We start from the raw sequence: 14,669 nt of genomic DNA, 5'->3' as shown, positions 1-14,669 counted from the left end.
CACTGACTCGATGGACGTGAGTCTGAGTGAACTCCGGGAGTTGGTGATGGACAGGGAGGCCTGGCATGTTTTGGTTCATGGGGTCTCAAAAAGTCGAACACGACTGAGCGACTGAACTGAACTGAACTGAAAGTACAGTCTGTCACTGTTTACATTGTTTCCCTATTTATTTGTCATAAAGTGATGTGACCAGATGCTATGATCTTAAATTTTTTGAATATTGACTTTTAAGCCAACTTTTTCACTTTCCTCTTTCACTTTCATCAAGAAGCTCTTTAGTTCTTCTTCACTTTCTGCCATAAGGGTGGTTGTCAGCTATGTATCTGAGGTTATTGATATTTCTCCCAGCATTCTTGATTCCAGTTTGTGCTTCATCCAGCCCAGCATTTTCATGATGTACTCTGCATATAAATTAAATCAGCAGGATGACAATATACAGCTTTGACATAATCCTTTCCCAATTTGGAACCAGTCTGTTGTTTCATGCCCAGTCCTAACTGTTGCTTCTTGATATGCATACAGGTTTCCCAGGAGGACAGTAAGGTGGTCTTGTATTCCCATCTCTCGAAAAATTTTCCACACTTTGTTGTGATCTACACAAAGTTTTTGGCATAATCAATAAAGCAGAAGTAGATGTTTTTCTGGTATTCTCTTGCTTTTTTGATGATCCAATGGATGTTGGCAATTTGATCTCTGGTTCCTCTGATTTAGAAAAATCCAGCTTGAACATCTGGAAGTTCATGGTTTACATACTGTTGAAGCCTGGTTTGGAGAATTTTGAGCATTACTTTGCTAGCTTGTGAGATGAATGCAATTGTGCGGTAGTTTGGACATTTTTTGGCATTACCTTTCTTTGGGATTGGAATGAAAATGGACCTTTTCCAGTCCTGTGGCCACTGCTGAGCTTTCCAAATTTGCTGGCATATTGAGTGCAGCACTTTAACAGCATCATCTTTTAGGATTTGAAATAGCTCAACTGGAATTCTATTACCTCCACTAGCTTTGTCTATAGAGATGCTTGCTAAGGCCCACAGGACTTTGCATTCCAGGATGTCTGACTCTGGGTGAGAGATCACACCAACATGCTTATCTGGGTGGTGAAGGTCTTTTTTTGTACAGTTCTTCTGTGTATTCTTGCCACCTCTCCTTAATATCTTCTGCTTCTGTTAGGTCGATATCATTTCTATCCTTTATTGTGCCCATCTTTGCATGAAATGTTCCCTTGGGATCTCTAATTTTCTTAAAGAGATCTCTAGTTCTTCCCATTCTATTGTTTTCCTCTATTTCTTTGCAGTGATCACCAAGGAAGGCTTTCTTATCTCTCTTTGCTATTCTTTAGAATTCTGCATTCAAATGGGTATATCTTTCTTTTCTCCTTTGCCTTTAGTGTCTCTTCATTTCATGGCTATTTGTAAGGCCTCCTCAGACAACAATTTTGCCTTTTTGCATTTCTTTTTCTTGGAGATGGTCTTGATCACTGCCTCCTGTACAATGCCACAAACCTCTGTCCTTAGTTCTTCAGGCAGTCTGTCTATCAGATCTAATCCTTTGAATCTATTTGTTACTTTCACTGTGTAATCATAAGGGATTTGATTTAGGTCAAACCTGAATGGTCTAGTGATTTCCCCCACTTTCTTCCATTTAAATCTGAATTTGGCAATAAGGATTTTATGATCTGAGCCACAGTCAGCTTCTGGTCTTCTTTTTGCTGACTGTATAGAGCTTCTCGATCTTTGGCTTCAAAGAATATAATCAATCTGATTTCAGTATTGACCATCTGGTGATGTCCAACACACATTCTTGTGTTGTTGGAAGAGGGTGTTTGCTATGACCAGTATGTTCTCTTGGGAAAACTCTGTTAGGCTTTGCCCTGCTTCATTCTGTACTCCAAGGCCAAACTTGCCTGTTACTCCTGGTATTTCTTGACTTCCTACTTTTGTATTCCGGTCCCCTATGATGAAAAGGACATCTTTTCTGGGTGTTAGTTCTAGAAGGTCTTGTAGGTCTTCATAGAACTGTTCAACTTCGGCTTCTTCAGCATTACTGGTTGGGGCATAGCTTAGATTACTGTGATATTGAATGGTTTGCCTTGGAAACAAACAGAAATCATTCAGTCATTTTTGAGATTGCACCCACTTTGGACTCTTTTGTTGACTATGAGGCTATTCCATTTCTTCTAAGGGATTCTTTTCCACAATAGTAGATATAATGGTCATCTGAATTAAATTCATCCATTCCAGTCCTTTTTAGTTCACTGATTCCTAAAACGTCGATGTTCACTCTTGTCATTTCCTGTTTGACCACTTTTAATTTATCTTGAATGGCTGTGTGGGGCTGGAGTGACTGTGGGGAGATACCCCTCTTCCAAGAGCAGAAAAGCCCCAGCAAGATGGTAGGCTCTGGAGCAAAGGAGTAGGGCAAAGAAGAAGCCTCACAAGATGGTAGGAGGGACGAAATCATGTTTAGAATCAAACTGCATGCTTGCCAGAGACGTTCAGAGGGCTCAAATATACCTTGTGTGCACCAGGACCCAGAGACCCCACAGAGACTGAGACAGAACTGTGTTTGAGTGTCTCCTGTGGAGGTCTGGTTTAGCAGTGGCCTGCTGCAGGGACAGCAGCTCTGGGTGCAGTAGACCTGGGTATGGCATAAGCCCTCTTGGAGGAGGTCTCCATTAACCCCATCATAGAGCTGCCAGAACTTACACAGAGTCTGGGGAAACAGACTCTTGGAGGGCGAAAACAGAACCTTGTGTGCATCAGGATCCAGAAGAAAGGAGCAATGGCCCCACAAGAGACTGACCCAGACTTTCCCATGAGTGTCCAGGAATCTCCAGTGGAGGTGTGAGTTGGCAGTGGCCTGCTGAAGGGTTGGGGGCCCTGACTATAGTAGTGTGTGCATGGGATCTTTTGAAGGAGGTCACCATTATCTTCATTACCTCCACCATAGTTTGGCCTCATGTCCAATAACAGGGAGGGAACATAGCCTCACCCATCAACAGAAAACTGGATTAAAGATTTACTGAGCATGGCCTCACCCATCAGAGTAAGACCCATCTTCCCCCTCAGTCAGTCTCTCCCATCAAGAAGCTTCCATGAGCCTCTTATCCTTCTCCATCAGAAGGCAGACAGACTGAAAACCACAATCACAGAAAACTAACCAATCTGATCAAATGGACCATAGCCTTGTCTAACTCAATGAAGCTATAAGCCATGCTGTGTAGGGCCACCCAAGACAGACGGGTCATGGTGGAGAATTCTGACAAAACATGGTCCACTGGAGAAGGGAATGGCAAACCACTTCAGTATTCTTGCCTTGAGAACCCATGAACAATATGAAAAGGCAAAAGGATAGGACACTGAAAGATGAACCTACCCAGGTTGGTAGGTATCCAATATGCTACTGGAGATCAGTGGAGAAATAACTCCAGAAAGAATGAAGAGACAGAGCCAAAGTAAAACAACACCGAGTTGTGGATGTGACTGGTGGAAGTAAAGTCCAACGCTGTAAAGAACAGTATTGCATAGGAATCAGAAATCTTAATTCCATGAATCAAGGCAAATTATAAGTCGTCAAACAGATGGCAAGAGTGAACATTGACATTTTAGGAATCGGCAAACTAAAATGGACTGGAATGGGTGAATTAAATCAGATGACCATCATATCTACTACTGTGGGAAAGAATCGCTTAGGAGAAATGGAGTAGCCATCATAGTCAACAAAAGAGCCCAAAGTGCAATCTCAAAACAACAGAATGATTTCTGTTCATTTCCAAGGCAAACCATTCAATATCACAGTAATCCAAGCCTATGTCCCAACCAGTAATGCTGAAGAAGCTGAGGCTGAACAGTTCTATGAAGACCTAGAAGACCTTCTAGAACTAACACCCAGAAAAGACTTCCTTTTCATCATAGGGGACTGGAATGCAAAAGTAGGAAGTCAAGAGATACCTGGAATAACAGGCAAATTTGGCCGTGGAGTACAGAACGAAGCAGAGCAAAGCCTAACAGAATTTTATGAAGAGAACACACTGGTCATAGCAAACACCCTCTTCCAACAACACAAGAGAATGTGTGTTGGACATCACTAGATGGTCAATACTGAAATCAGATTGATTATATTCTTTGCAGCCAAAGATGGAGACGTTCTATACAGTCAACAAAAAGAAGACCGGGAGCTGACTGTGGCTCAGATCATGAACTCCTTATTGCTAAATTCAGACTTAAGTTGAAGAAAGTAGGGAAAACCACTAGACCATTCAGGTTTTACCTAAATCAAATCCCTTATGATTACACAGTGAAAGTGACAAATAGATTCAAGGGATTAGATCTGATAGACAGAGTGCCTGAAGAACTACGAATGGAGGTTTGTGACATTGTACAGGAGGCAATGATCAAGACTATTCCCAAGAAAATGAAAGGCAAAATGGTTGTCTGAGGAGGCCTTAAAAATAGCCGTGAAAAGAAGAGACAATAAAGGAAAAAGAGAAACATATACCCATCTGAATGCAGAGTTCCAAAGAATAGCAAGGAGAGATAAAAAAGCCTTCCTCAGTGATCAATAAAAAGAAATAGAGGAAGACAATAGAATGGGAAAGACTAGAGATATCTTCAAGGAAATTAGAGATCCCAAGGGAACATTTCATGCAAAGATGGGCACAATAAAGGATAGAAATGGTATGGACCTAACAGAAGAAGAAGATGTTAAGAAGAGGTGGCAAGAATACACAGAAGAACTGTACAAAAAAGATCTTCATGACCCAGATAATCATGATGTTGTGATCACTCACCTAGAGCCAGACATTCTGGAATGTGAAGTCAAGTGGGCCTTAGGAAGCATCACTATGGACATAGCTAGTGGAGGTGATGGAATTCCAGCTGAGCTATTTCAAATACTAAAAGATGATAACTGTGAAAGTGCTGCACTCAATATGCCAGCAAATTTGGAAAACTCAGCAGTGGCCACAGGACTGGAAAAAGTCAGTTGTCTTTCCAATCCCAAAGAAAGGCAATGCCAAAGAATGCTCAAACTACTGCACAATTGCCCTCATTTCACACACTAGCAAAGCAGTGCTCAAAATTCTTGAAGTCAAGCTTCAACAGTACATGAACTTTGAACTTCCAGATGTTCAGGCTGGTTTTAGAAAAAGGCAGAAGAACCAGAGATCAAATTGCCAACATCTGTTAGATCATCCAAAAAGCAAGAGAGTTCAGAATAACATCTACTTCTGCTCTGTTGACCACACTAAAGCCTTTGACTTTAGCGTGTGGAAAATTCTTCAAGAGATGGTACTACCAGACCACTTGACCTGCCTCCTGAGAAATCTGTATGCAGGTCAAGAAGCAACAGTTAAACCAGACATGGAACACAAGACTGGTTCCAAATCAGGAAAGGAGTATGTTAAGGCTGTATATTGTCACCCTGCTTATTTAATTTATATGCAGAGTACATCATGAGAAATGCTGGACTGGTTAAGCACAAGCTGGAATCAAGATTGCCAGGAGAAATATCAGTAACCTCAGATATGCAGATGAAACCCCACTTATGGCAGAAAGTAAAGAAGGACTAAAGAGCCTCTTCATGAAAGTGAAAGAGGAGAGTGAAAAAATTGATTTAAAACTCAACATTTGGAAAACTAAGATCATGACATCCAATCCCCTCACTTCATGGCAAATAGATGGGGAAACAGTGGAAACAGTGGCAGACTTTATTTTGGGGGGGGGGCCTCCAAAATAACTGCAGATGGTGACTGCAGCCACGTAATTAAAAGACACTTACTCCCTGGAAGAAAAGTTATGACCAACCTAGACTGAAGTGACTTAGCATGCGTGCACGCTTTGGAGAAGGAAATGGCAACCCATTCCAGTATTCTTGCCTGGAGAATCCCAGGATTGGAGGCGCCTTGTGGGCTGCTGTCTATGGGGATGCACAGAGTCAGACACAACTGAAGAAACTTAGCAGCAGCAGCAGACAGCATATTAAAAAGCAGAGACATTATGTTGCCAACAAAGGTCCATCTAGTCAAAGCTATGGTTTTTCCAGTAGTCACATATGGATGTGAGAGTTGGACTATAAAGAAAGCTGAGGACCGAAGAATTGATGCTTTTGAACTGTTGTGTTGGAGAAGACTCTTGAGAGTTCCTTGAACTCAAGGAGATCCAACCAGTCAGTCCTAAAGGAAATTCGTCCTGAATATTCGTTGGAAGGATGGATGTTGAGGCTGAAACTCCAATACTTTGGCCACCTGATGAGAAGAACTGACTCCTTGGAAAAGATCCTAATGCTGGGAAAGACTGAAGGGAGGAGGAGAAGGGGAAGACAGAGGATGAGAGGGTTGGATGGCATCACCAACTCAATGGACATGAGTTTAAGTAATCTCTGGGAGTTGGTGATGGAACATTCAAAAGAGTGTGGTTCCAAGAGTAAAAACTGGAAACAATCCAAATAAACTTATTCCTACAATGGACTATTACACAGCAGTGCATATGAATGAAATATAGCCAAACAAAGCAATGTAGACATTTAGAAAGAATGTTGAGTGAAAAAAGCAAATTCTAGAATATTCTGTGCAATCTTTCATTTGTATAAATCTCAAAAAAGCAAAACAAAGCAATATACTGAATATGTTAATATGTGATAAAATTGTTTTTATAAGCAATGGAATGATAAACACTAAATTCAAGAATGTGGTTTCATCTCCGAAGAAGTGATGGGATGGAAAGCACCTATAGCCAGGTATAAGTTATTAGTACAGGCTGGTTCTTGAACTGTAGCATATTCATGAGTGTTCATATAATATAATACAGTGTTTTATACCTTAGAAGCATTTTATACATAATCTTTCACTTGTTATAATTACTTATACTGTATTAAAATATAGAGAAAACATTTATATAATTTAAAGTTTTCAAATTAAATAAAATATATGGTACAATGTTTTCTCACAGTAGTTTGGGTCAGATATTAATTCTAGCAAGTGTGTTGAGGAAAATGTTACGAGGCTAAGAGACCTCAGGTATCTCATTCAAGGTCATCCTTTGGTAAGTGATGGGTTAGGGTCTTCGATTGAAGGCTTAAGACTCAGAGTGCTGGGCAGTTTCCAACAACCCAGACTCATGCTTAAATGGGGTACTAGGTAAAGGGGTCAAAATACAAAAAACAGAACTGCTCTTCTGGGGAAATTCTGTCATCCTAAGAAGAAACAGTCCACCAAGAAGGCAGAAAGGAGGGTGGGGCTTTCCAGAATGTTTCTGTGACAACACATTCTCTCATTATAGGAGTGTTCAAACAACCATCAGAAACAAAAATGAAGATACTATCCATTTTCCTAAAAATCTGAATATGTTGCTTATGTTCACTGTGCATTTACTTCTATGAGGACCATCACAACACATCCAGGAGATATGAAGAGGGCAGACACAGCAGCTCTGTCTCCACTTTACAAGTGGAAGACAAGGCCAAAGTGATCTACCCACTGTCATTCCCTTGTACAATCCAACTGATGTGAGTGCAATCTCTTCAGTGCTGCCTACATCTCCTGGTCCATCAGGGTGCAGATCATGGGCAAGCTTGGGGTTCTTGACCATGTGGCTGCTGGATACAGACTGGACCATGGAAAAGGAAGAGAAGGGCCTGGAATAGAGGTAGATGCTTGGAATGAAGACCACAGACACCAGGAGAACAGGGGTGGTACAGGTGGAAGCTGCCTTCCTCCTTGCCTGCCCTGAGTGGGACCTCAGCATCACCAGGATGACTGAGTAGGAGACCAGGAGGAGGAGGAAACAGATGACATCAGCATCCCACTGTTGCAGATCATGAGGAACTCCAAGACAGAAGTGTCAGTGCAGGCGAGTCTCTGTACCTGTGGAACATCACAGTAGAAGTTATCTAGGACATTGGGGCCACAAAAAGGCAGGGGGAGCATCAGGACCATTTGGGAGATGGAATGAACAAAACCTACCATCCAGGCTGTCGCCACCAACCCCACACACAGAGCTGAATGCTCATGATGGTGACATAGTAGAGAGGCCGGGAGATGGCTAGGTAATGGTCATAGACCTTCATAGAGAAGAAGGTCATGATACCTCCCAGAAAGTGGAGAAAAAGACCTGAGCCTCGTAGCCCTAATAGGAGATGGTCTTCTTCTCAGCGAGGAAGTCCACCAGCATCTTTGGGGCAGGGACTGAGGAGAAACAGACATCTATGACTGCCCAGTTTCACAGCAGAAAATACATGGGTGTGTGGAGCCTGGAATCAGAGGTCACTGTGAACATGGTGAGGTGGTTTCCCATGACAGTGGTGGTGCAGACCAACAGGAACACCAGAAACAGGAAGAGCTGGAGCTCCTGAGTCTGGGAGAGCTCCAGGATAAATTCTGATTTACATGAGAGATTCCCTGATTCCATGGTATCTTCTCCATACATCTAAAGAAAACACACCAGGAGAGTGATGCCTTATTGCTCAGGGGCTCACTCAAATTGAGTGTCCAGGTCTCGATGATGGATTTTCATGTGCAGATAATAATACCTGGGGCTGACTTAATGGTCTTGTCTCTGGAGAGTTCACTAGTTGGTTCTGAAATATATATTCATCAGGGGCTTCCCAGGAGGCTCAGTGGTAAAGAATCTGCCTGTCATTGCAGGAGACACAGGAGAGGTAGGTTCAATCCCTGTGTTGGGAAGATCCCCAGGAGGAGGAAATGGCCATCCACTCCAGTATTTTTGCCTGAAAAGTCCCATAGACAGAGGAGCCTGGCAGGCCACAGTCCATGAGGTCAAAAACAGTCAGACATGACTGAGCAGCTGAACACAAACACAAGTATATATTCACAAGATAGCTTAATGCTATCCAGAGACACATGCGACCTGCCTTTCAAAGATTCAGTGTTATCTACTGGTGGTAAGACACTTGGAGTTCAACAGATCTGCAGTTAAATTTCTCTTTCCTTGATATTTGACCCTGGAGAAATTACTTAACCTCTCTAAGTTTCCACATTTGTATGGTAGGAATAAAAATGACTTTCTTTATAGAATTGTCTAGAGGATTAAATAAAATAACACACAAGGTCCCTACAAGAGTGTCTGGAATAATAAACGGCAAACACTTTCCTCTGTGTAGTCTCCTACTTTAAACCCTCTTCCCTTCCTTGAAAATCTAATATATTTTGTACCAAAATTTTTTATGCAACAGTTACCACATCATAATGTTAAGGAACTTTTTGTGTTTCTGTATTTTCCATCCATAATTCAACTAAACGTTTGCAGAGGGATAAATATGCATCTTATAATTTATTTGTGCCCTACAGTACCCATCTTTTCTGATAGTCAATACTCAAAATCTTTTGACTGATATCCACAAATCAATCAATGTAATACACCACATTAACAAACTGAAAGATGAAAACCATATGATTATCTCAATAGATGCAGAGAAAGCCTTTGACAAAATTCAACATCCATTTATGATAAAAACTCTCCAGAAAGCAGGAATAGAAGGAACATACCTCAACATAATAAAAGCTATATATGACAAACCCACAGCAAACATTATCCTCAATGGTGAAAAATTGAAAGCATTTCCTCTAAAGTCAGGAATGAGACAAGGGTGCCCACTTTCACCATTACTATTCAACATAGTTTTGGAAGTTTTGGCCACAGCAATCAGAGCAGAAAAAGAAATAAAAGGAATCCAAACTGGAAAAGAAGAAGTAAAACTCTCACTGTTTACAGATGACATGATCCTCTACATAGAAAACCCTAAAGACTCCACCAGAAAATTACTAGAACTAATCAATGAATATAGCAAAGTTGCAGGATATGAAATCAACACACAGAAATCCCTTGCATTCCTATACACTAATAATGAGAAAATAGAAAGAGAAATTAAGGAAACAATTTCATTCACCATTGCAATGAAAAGAATAAAATACTTAGGAATATATCTACCTAAAGAAACTAAAGACCTATATATAGAAAACTATAAAACACTGGTGAAAGAAATCAAAGAGGACACTAATAGATGGAGAAATATACCATGTTCATGGATTTGAAGAATCAATATAGTGAAAATGAGTATACTACCCAAAGCAATCTATAGATTCAATGCAATTCCTATCAAGCTACCAACGGTATTCTTCACAGAGCTAGAACAAATAATTTCACAATTTGTATGGAAATACAAAAAACCTTGAATAGCCAAAGCAATGTTGAGAAAGAAGAATGGAACTGGAGGAATCAACCTGCCTGACTTCAGGCTCTACTACAAAGCCACAGTCATCAAGACAGTATGGTACTGGCACAAAGACAGAAATATAGATCAATGGAACAAAATAGAAAGCCCAGAGATAAATCCACACACATATGGACACCTTATCTTTGACAAAAGAGGCAAGAATATACAATGAATTAAATACAATCTCTTTAACAAGTGGTGCTGGGAAAACTGGTCAGCCACTTGTAAAAGAATGAAACTACAACACTTTCTAACACCATACACAAAAATAAACTCAAAATGGATTAAAGATCTAAACGTAAGACCAGAAACTATAAAACTCCTAGAGGAGAACATAGGCAAAACACTCTCTGACATACATCACAGCAGGATCCTCTGTGACCCACCTCCCAGAATACTAGAAATAAAAGCAAAAATAAACAAATGGGACCTAATTAAACTTAAAAGCTTCTGCACAACAAAGGAAACTATTAGCAAGGTGAAAAGACAGCCTTCAGAATGGGAGAAAATAATAGCAAATGAAGCAATGGACAAAGAATCTCAAAAATATACAAGCAACTCCTACATCTCAATTCCAGAAAAATAAATGACCCAATCAAAAAATGGGCCAAAGAACTAAATAGACACTTCTCCAAAGAAGACATACAGATGGCTAACAAACACATGAAAAGATGCTCAACATCACTCCTTATCAGAGAAATGCAAATCAAAACCACAGTGAGGTACCATTTCACGCCAGTCAGAATGGCTGCGATCCAAAAGTCTACAAGGAATAAATGCTGGAGAGGGTGTGGAGAAAAGGGAACCCTGTTACACTGTTGGTGGGAATGCAAACTAGTACAGCCACTATGGAGAACAGTGTGGAGATTCCTTGAAAAACTGGAAATAGAACTGCCTTATGATCCAGCAATCCCACTGCTGGGCATACACACTGAGGAAACCAGAAGGGAAAGAGACACGTGTATCCCAATGTTCATTGCAGCACTGTGTATAATAGCCAGGACATGGAAGCAACCTAGATGTCCATCAGCAGATGAATGGATAAGAAAGTTGTGGTATATATACACAGTGGAGTATTACTCAGCCATTAAAAAGAATACATTTGAATCAGTTCTAATGAGATGGATGAAACTGGAGCCTATTATACAGAGTGAAGTAAGCCAGAAAGAAAAACACCAATACAGTATACTAACGCATATATATGGAATTTAGAAAAATGGTAATAATAACCCTGTATATGAGACAGCAAAAGAGACACTGATATATAGAACAGTCTTTTGGACTCTGTGGGAGAGGAAGAGGGTGGGATGATTTGGGAGAATGGCATTGAAACATGTATAATATCATATATGAAACAAGTCGCCAGTCCAGGTTCGATGCACGATACTGGATGCTTGGGGCTGGTGCACTGGGACGACCCAGAGGGATGGTATGGTGAGGGAGGAGGGAGGAGGGTTCAGGATGGGGAACACATGTATACCTGTGGTGGATTCATTTTGATATATGGCAAAACCAATGCAATATTGTAAAGTTAAAAAATAAAATAAAATAAAAATCTTTTGACTGCCATGTGGGTGAATATCTATAGGGAATGCCTTCCTTCACTGGTGTAGATGGTCCCTTACTGGGTGAAGTAACAGAATATGTGGTGTGTGTGCTGCAACATGAGACGGGGGCGAGAGATTGTCTGGGTTAAAAAAGGGGTGATAGATCTTGTATGAGGGGGAATGGAAGAACTCTTCTTAGTGAAACTAGAATTTTAGAAGATGTTACTGAATATAAGGATAGAAGAGAAAGGAAGATGTTGATATAAGAGAAATAAAATAGACAAAGCAATAAAGAGGGGAGATTAATAGGAAGGGAGAGGAAGGGAGAGGAAGGAAGGGGAATGTAAAGATGGAGGGGAGGGGAGGACTGGGAATAAAGATGAAGGAGGACATGGAGGGTAAGAGATAGAGGTGACAAGTGAGGGTTAAGTGGCCGCCTCACTCCCCTGCCTTTCCACCCCCTTACCTGACTCCTGCAATCTGTTATCCAATAGGGGTCATTTTAGCCTCATCCTTCCGCTTCCATCTGCATCCACTTCACTCCATCTTCTATGTCACTGTCATAAAGACCTTTCTAACCTGGTATCTGATCACCTTGCTTGCTCATTATAATCTTTTAATGACTGTCAAGGACTCACAGCTTAAAACTCAGAATCTTAGATGTATATTAATATCTACAACTATGCTTCTGGGATTAAAAAAAAATTCTACATTTAATGATGCTGATATTGGCTTTATATATTCACAGGTGATGTTTTAGGTACACACAAATTTAGAATTATTCTATCTTCTCAGTGTATTTCTCATCTAATATTATGAATTATCGCTCTTTATTATTTTAACAAATCTACTTTTCTAATATTAGTCTATCTGCATTGGCTATTTTGTGGTTTTCAAAAATTAATTAATTTTAATTGACGAATAATTACTTTATAATATTGTGGTGGTTTTTTGCCATACATCGACATGAATCAGCCATGGGTGGACATGTGTCCCCCCCATCCTGAACCCTCCCTCCCAACTCCCTCCACACCCCATCCCTCTGGGTTGTCCCAGGGAGCTTTTTTTTTAGTTAGTGTTTGAATGCTATGTATAATATTATTTCACTCTATTAAATTACATGTAAGTTTTGTCTTGTAAGCTGCATAAAATAAGATTTAAAATTTTTATTCAATATAACAATCTTTGTTGTTTTAACTGGGACATTTAGTCTGAATAAATTTAATGTAATTACTGATATACATGTTTATATTTATCATCTTAGTTTTTGTTTTCTATTAGTTCTACAGATTTTAAGTTTATTTTTTTTAAATAAAATAATCTCTATAATTTCTACAGTTCCCCATCCTGAACCCCCCTCCCACCTCCCTCCCCATCCCATCCCTCAGGGTCATCTCAGTGCACCAGCCCTGAGCACCCTGTCTCATGCATCGAACCTGGACTGGCGATCTGTTCCACATATGATAATATACATGTTTCAATTTTTTTGGATCTTTTTTCTTGTTTCTTTTTGGATAAATAAAATAGTTTTGACTATTAAAAACAAACAAACAAACAAACAACTCAGACTCTTAGAAGCTGCCTAACATGCATTGTGGGTTAATTCATGGTTCAAAGACATGCTTACATATGTGCATGAAACTCCCTCTCAGTGGGTCACACCAAGTTCTAAAACCTAGGCTCCATCTACCTTTCTTATCAGTATCTCTGTCACCTGGGAACTGATGGCTAGTCAGGAATCCACGGTGTCTCACATACGCTATATGTTACAAGACCAAGTGTAACTTACTGGTTAAAGCCTGGTTTTCACTTGCCACTTGAGGAATTGGTTTTTAATGCCTTGTATCCTCTGCATTACACTTGAGGTTATCCTCAGACTTTAGACTGACTAGCATGGAGTTCATATCACTTGTTTATTCTCCACACTCTCCAACAAGTTTCTGGATGCTTCTTACAGCTGCTCTATATGCAGGTGAGAAAATCCTAGTTTCACACCTTCCTTCAGCCCAGAATGGGAAAGAGTCTTCAGGTCATCCGTCTTCTTAGAGATCCTTTATCTGCAGGATCAGTTTCCCAGCCAGTGCCCACACATCACCCATACAACAAGGAGAGTGACCCGAGGAGACAAGAGTATATCCTTGGGGAGAAACTACTGGACTCCCTCAGGAAGCAGGACAAGGTCCCTGGCCTCTCTAACCTGGGTTCCCCAACCACCCACAACATTGTCCTTGTAGCCATATCATGCAAAGTATATAAAGATTTGGTCACTAAAGTAGAATATCCTGCAGAATATCCAAGAAGTATTTGGTCAAGAAAGACCCAATCCAAAGTGCAGGTAAATATGTACTTTGATGATGGAAAATATTTAGAAACTTAACAAATGATATCATTTCCAAAATACCACAGTGGAGAATGAGGCAGAGAGCAGGGAGGAGAACAAATGTAATTGTTCCAGATTTGACATAGAAATGTTGACCATTCGTCAGAGATATTCACCCATAGAAGAGGAACTCTGTAAGTTTTCCCTTGTGATGGTGAGATTCTCTGAGTTTCAAATCCCACCCATATCTCCTGCCTCAAAACCTGGAGTCAGAGGAACCATCTTCTGGCCAAGCTCTGCCCCTCACTTGCTGTTCATCAATGAGCAAGTCTTTTCTCTCTGAGTTTTCTCATTTGTAAAACTGTATAATACCACCATACCTTCTGTCAGTTTTGTAAGAATGAGAGAGAAGTCTGAAAGTAACTAACAAAATAGCTGACACAGGAAAATGTCCATAGAAATATTGGTTTAATTTCAACTGTCACACTCCATAAAGACTTTCCTCCACATCTCACATGGAAAACAAAGGTTCAGTGAGAAGATTTGTCATTTAAAATCAACCTATGTTAAGT

At 40.4% G+C, this 14,669-nt stretch overlaps 1 pseudogene; it reads right to left on the bottom strand.

Moving 5' to 3' along the window:
* OR4D33P (olfactory receptor family 4 subfamily D member 33, pseudogene) lies at positions 7,478-8,405 on the bottom strand (annotated as a pseudogene).

Source organism: Bos taurus, chromosome 19 (assembly GCF_002263795.3).
Source record: "Bos taurus isolate L1 Dominette 01449 registration number 42190680 breed Hereford chromosome 19, ARS-UCD2.0, whole genome shotgun sequence".
Taxonomy (NCBI): Eukaryota; Metazoa; Chordata; class Mammalia; order Artiodactyla; family Bovidae; genus Bos; species Bos taurus.
Note: the sequence above shows the minus strand (reverse complement) of the source record. Positions and strands in the feature narration are given on the sequence as shown.